The sequence below is a fragment of the Ursus arctos genome, unplaced genomic scaffold (genome assembly GCF_023065955.2).
Source record: "Ursus arctos isolate Adak ecotype North America unplaced genomic scaffold, UrsArc2.0 scaffold_7, whole genome shotgun sequence".
NCBI classification, from domain to species: domain Eukaryota; kingdom Metazoa; phylum Chordata; class Mammalia; order Carnivora; family Ursidae; genus Ursus; species Ursus arctos.
The window spans coordinates 71,589,996-71,596,318 of record NW_026623089.1 but is presented as its reverse complement, the minus strand read 5'-3'; the positions used below and the strand labels follow the sequence as shown (position 1 = coordinate 71,596,318).

Here is a 6,323-nt window from a genome sequence, read left to right as displayed (position 1 = left end):
ATTAATGGAGTTTGTGGTTAATTATCCTCTACTTCATTAGGATTTTTTTATTGGCAAAATGCATGTCAATGTTGAAGGAAGTCTTGTAGGGTAGAGAATTTTTACATCATTTTGACACAAATTGTCTTCCTTATAACTTACTGTGAAAAGAAAACTACTATTTCCCTAAAATTTTGAAGTTGCATGTTTCTTTTTCAAAACCAAAGTTTGGCTTGGTGTGTAGTTTTCAAGTTTATCACTCAAGCCTTGGATACAGGTTCTTTAAATAGTATGCACAGAATAGCTATTTAATGCATTGATCTGTAGGACTACAGTGCTTGGCATATAGGAGATGGTATCTAATTATTATTTTTTATTATATTTTTATCATTATGGGAAAGAAAGACCTTTCCTCTTTTCACCAGTGTTCCTAAGCTGGATGGACAGCATGGTATTATTTACACTTAAGCTTTATCCCTGAAATAGCTAATAAAATAAAGGGGTTAATTTGATTCTGAAAAACATCAAACTATTGTCATTTTTATTCAATGTTATTGTTTCTATCATTAATGACCTACTTACCTCTGAACTAAAATTTGTATTTGTTTACTTTCTCTTCAAGCTGGATCACTCAGTTCCCTCCATGCCAATCCATGTCCACAACTAGGAAGGAATGTAGGAAGGTTCTTACTGGTAAAAAGTGCTAAAGGCTGAACAGGCTTCTCTGAGAAGGGCTGGAATACAAGAGAACCATGTGGCCATTAACTCAGCTAGGAGAGGTCCTTCAATAAATCAGAAATGAGACAGCTGCCAAGATCATGCAGGACAGAGACACTTATTCTCAGTTTCTCAACATATCATATACATGTTCTTTTGGGGAAATGTTAAAAGATTCAAACGCTTGTTTCGAATCTATAGTTCAGATTGTGTTACTGGACACTATGAAGGGCTATTGGGCAAATCTTTTGTTAGAGATGAGATAACCAAATAACGCTTATTTTCTTATTTCAAAAGAATCATTTCCCCATGAACAGAGTTTACTCTTAAATATACTAGATAGGGGGTGCCTGGATGGCTCAGTCGGTTAAGCATCTGACTCTTGATTTCAGCTCAGGTCATGATCTCAGGGTCATGTGATCGAGCCCCACGTCAGACTCTGTGCTCAGCTCAGAGTCTGCTTGAGGTTCTCTCTCTCCCTCTCCCTCTGCCCCTCCCCCTGCTTATGTGCTCTCTCTCTCTCAAATAAATAAATAAAATCTTAAAATATACTGGATAATAATCCAAAATACAATTCCACATAAACTCTTAATATGTGCATTGGTACCAAATGCAGGTGCTAATATCCCTCCCTTTCAATCCATCAAAGCATTATCTCATGGGTGCACAAATAGTTTGCACTTAAATTTTATTGAAGTTATGTTGGATATTGATATTAGAAAGGAAAGGACTAATGATAAGAAACTGAGAAGCCTATAAAACTAGCCAAATCAGATAAGCCAGAGATATATCTCACGGGAAAACAAACAAAAAATACTCATGTATTTGAATCATGAAAGATGAAAGGATCATTCATGAGCATTTATCCTTGATGTTACTTAGTGACAAGGCACTTATCTCTCCACCACTTCATTAGTGGGAATATATGCAGAGCAAAGAGGAATGCCCTGCTCTCCTGTTTTAGCACACTTTATCCAAGAAGACTCCGGAATACACTAGTCAAAATGAATCATCCTTTAAAGATTAAATTAACCATAGGAAAAGTAACAGAACAAACAGAATTTTTTTATTCCAAATACATTGCCAAAATGCCTGCAACACAGTAGATCTTCTGTTGTTTGTAGAATGGTTGTATGACAGTCAATGAAGGAAGTGCCAAATAATCATAAATACACAAATATGGGTCAGTCAAAAGACGAGAGAAGAGCTATCCAAGAAATCATATTTGGCAAGTAAGCATCCAACTTAAGGGCTAAGAATATGATAATAGCAGTGCTGTATACGCATTTCCTCATTTATCCCCCCTGATTACCCCCCATGAATTCATATACTCATTCAATCTCAGAGATGAGAACGAACACTGAACTTCCACAGGGTTATGGATTCGCCCAACCTCACGAAGGATGCCAAACTGCAGTCACTATGGTATACTGAGTCACAACAGCAACAAAAGCGAGAGCATATAAAAAAAGACTCATATTCAGAGATCAAGTCAACCCTTTAACGATGTTTGAAATGACTTATACAAATGCCAAAGGGCGCCTGGGTGGCACAGTCAGTTAAGCCTCCTACTCTTGGTTTCGGTGGTGATCTCAGGGTCATGAGATCAAGCCTCGCGTGCTCAACGCAGACTCTGTTTAAAATCTCTCCCTCTCCCTCTGCTCCTCCCCACTGCATGTGCTCCTGCGCGCTCTCTCTCTAAAATAAATAAAATCTAAAAAAAAAAAAAAAAGCCAAATGCCCTTTGTTTATATGGAATTGACCACAGCTCTTACAGACTGGGCAATGACACTAAATATCAATAGATTTGAAACCCATGACTAAGTACATTGTTTTAGCAATTTCTTGACTTTGGCTGAAACAGAAACAACTTCTCTCCTAAGAAATATTCAAAACATCCAAATAAACTAATGAGGTACAGTGGAATCCCTTTAAAACATTAGAGCACAATTTATGACAAAATGTAGTACTTACTTATAATAATTATTGATTTACTGACAAGAAGTACTATATTGTATTTGTGTTTTATTTATTTATTTATTTTTTTTGGTTACCATGTCTTTTCCTTTATTTACTTACCATGCTTAGAAGTACCATATTATACTCACAGGGGCAGTATCCCTTGGTGGTTAAGATTAAAATCAGATTATCTGGACTCTACTACTTTTCAACTCTGTGTCCCTAAAAAAAGTCCTTAATTTCTCTATACCTCAGTTTCTCCGTGTGTAAAGAAAATAATAGTAATTATTTCATAGAATTGTCAAGAGGATTATATAAGTTAACACATGAAAGGCACTTAGAAAAAGATGTAGCATATATTAAGGACTCAGTAAATTTTTCTAATTATCATGATCATTACCCCATCTAAATATAAATAAGCTATATTATGATGGAGTTCTATTCTGTTTCCAAAACATCAATGGACTCACTAGCATTAAATAACATACGCTATTAAAAAAATAGAAGATTGCTGCATCCATGACAATGTACCCAAACTGGAAGTATATGTCTTCTGCATCTTTATTTCTCATGTTTTTCCTGTGCAGGAGGAAAGAGGAGGAGGGAGACCACTTGGAAGTTGCCTCAGTGAGAAATCTCAAAGGTTTAGAGCATTGTCTATACGATGCTTGGTCCCTTATCCTCTTTATTTGCTTGTTTTCTTGCTGAAATGGAACCTCTGAACCTTCTTTCCAATCATGTTAGGAATAATGCAGGGTATATATTAACCAATTTGTGAGTTCTATCGTGCTTTATTTGGGTCACATTCACTGAGCAAATGCCCCTTTTCTGCTTATTCTGCATCACATTACACAGTCTGAAAAGTTTTGGAGTGCATATTTTCGTCTCATCTCTTGGACTCATTATACCATATTTTAACACCCAAACTGCACTCACTAGTTCACATAACATCATAGTTGAAACCATGTAATTGAGTCAAATGGGAGAATTTTTTTCACCTCGACTGGTTCATGCTGGCTATTGTGGCGAGTCAGTTATTTCTGTTCATTCATGGTCAATACAGGCTCCTCACTGGCCACAACTCATGAGCAAATTTAGGTTAGCTCATTGGCTGCTGCTGAAGGGGTTAATTGAAAGTATTTTCACTCAGAATAAACTTCTGTAATACGGGGGGGGGGGGGGGGGACGGTTAGGTAAGATACAGTTTTACCTGGGGCACCTGGATGGCTCAGTTGGTTGACCACAGGACTCTTGGTTTCGGCTCAACTCGTTGTCGCATGGTCATGAGATTGAGCCCCATACGGGGCTCTGTGTTCAGTGCAGACTCTGTTTCAGATTCTATCTCCTCCTCCCTCCCCCTTCTGCACCTCTCCCTGCTCATGCTCTCTCTCTAAATAAATAAATAAAATCTTTTAAAAAAAGATAGTTTTTAACTATTTTTAACAAAATTTACAGAAAAAGTCAAACTTAAAATCAAGCTTGCTTTATGTCACAGTGTAGGCTTGTGAGACTGAAGAGGAGTGCTGCTAGAGCCTAAAATACCCAGACAGCTTTTACTGTCCCCACCCCTGTACTCCCCGGTCTGTCCCCCAGCTTCTGGGAGCCCTTGCACAGTCAAAAGATCACTTTGGAAAAGACCTACTTGTTTTAGTCCTTACCTCATTACGGTGATGCCACACATGGTTACCAGCCCTCCTAAATAATATTCGACCTCATCTCAAGTGGATATGGCTGATATTTTGCTGGGGAGACTAATAAATCAATACATATTTCACTGACCACATTTTGCCATGTCCTTCCTTGTCCCTGCCCTAAGCTACTGCTTAGATTTGTCGTTAGCACGCAGCAAAAGCACCATGGAGTAATTATCTTGTCATTTAGGAAGGAAATATAACTTTCTTTGGATGGGATCTTGGTCTCTACATGCAATGCAGAAAGTTTTAGAAGACAGAAGTCCTGTTGATTAATATAAAGAAATGAGGGTGGTTTGTTTCTCAAGGGTATTAGGTAGAGTCATTAAAAATGAAGACCACTCAAAATGTAGTCCCTTAGTGGTAAAAGATAAGCTGCAAATAACTGAATGGCAAAGGAATCAAGCTCATTTCTATTAATTTTCTTAGTTTTTCCTACTAAATACTTTTATTAAGCTATTTGAACTTACTGCTTAACATTTACTGCATTTAATTTCACCAGGAGGGAGGGAAAGAACACACACACAAATAAGGCCACACATTAACAGAGAAAGAGCTAAAAGGAAGAAAGCCAAAGGGCGAAGTAGACACTCTTGGAAGCCTGGACAATGTTGTTCACCAAGGAGATGACATCAGGAAAATGTAAATGCCAAAACATCCCTAAAATCATCAGTGGATGAAATATGGTTGATTATATAAAATTGAGAACTAAATATACTTAAAATTATGATTCTAGTAACGTCAAAACCGTAAGTTTAAGAAACAGATTCTTGAAAAAAGTGATTGAAATGAAGTTGGATGGAAACCCATTTATGAGAATTTTTAAAAAACACATCAGGTCAAATAAAAGTGAATGCATGGGAAGGGATAATATTTTACTTACAAGGAAGGGACTAATTGCCCTCATTGCTTTTCCTAAATATGAGTTTTATGTTTCTTTTTGGCCAATTTTTAGCTCACGAAGTCAATTTTATGCTTAGAAATTATTTAGCAAGGTATATGCTTGAGATTTTCAAATTCACTTTCCTTTTACTGAAACACACTATGTTCATAAATCGCTGATCCTTTGTCACCTTACTTTCACATTTCAGCTCCAGTAAATGTCTTTAGGTGTCCTCACTAATGTCTTTGTCAATTTTCAATTCCACATAAATGCAGAAGGGAAGATATTTATCTCAACTAAATGTCAAAATTATATTTTGAATTAGCACGCCTTGCTGTTTCCACCACTACTTCATTTCATTTTTAAATACTGTATTTGCCATTTGCAGTATTAGCAGCAATGCAAGACTCTGAGTAAAAGAGTTTCTTCATATTTTTATGCATCTGTAATTATAGGAGGGCTTACAAGTAGACATACTGTAATGTCTTTAAAAAGCAATGCTTGTGCTCATTTGGGGAGCACATACACTAAAAATTGGAATGATACAGACAAGATTAGCATGGCCCCTGCACAAGGATGACACTTAAAAATAACTTACTTCAGACTTCCAAGCATAATTATTTTCCACCACTGAAGATTCTTTTTATTAATAAAGCAGTACTATTGATTTAAGTAATTTACATTAAATTGCACTTATTTAGTGTATACAATGTGATGAGTTTTAAACATGTATGAACACCATGAAACCATGACCACACCCACATAATAAATGTCTATTACTACCCCAAATTTCCTCTTGCTCCTAGTAGCCCCTCCATCCCACCTCTGCTTGTCCTCATTATCCCCAAGCAACAGCTGGTCGGCTATCAGTCCCTAAATATTAGTTTGCATATCCCAAAAGTTTACAAAAATGTAACCGTACGTTATGTGCTTTTTAAAAAATATTGCCTTCTCTCATTTCACACAAGTGTTTTGAGGTCCTTCCATGCTGTTGCATGTATCAAGGACTCACTCTTTTTTATTGCTGAATCATATTCAATTGTACTATACCACAGTCTGGACATCCACTCACCTCTTGGTGGACATTTGGGTTG

At 36.8% G+C, this 6,323-nt stretch overlaps 1 non-coding gene across 1 annotated transcript; it reads left to right on the top strand.

The window, feature by feature from the left end:
• Nucleotides 1-5,732: 5,732 nt before the first annotated feature.
• LOC113259299 (U6 spliceosomal RNA) lies at nt 5,733-5,838 on the top strand. The gene has a single exon (XR_003317547.2). It is a non-coding gene; the product is annotated as a U6 spliceosomal RNA (small nuclear RNA).
• The last annotated feature ends 485 nt before the right edge of the window (nt 5,839-6,323 follow it).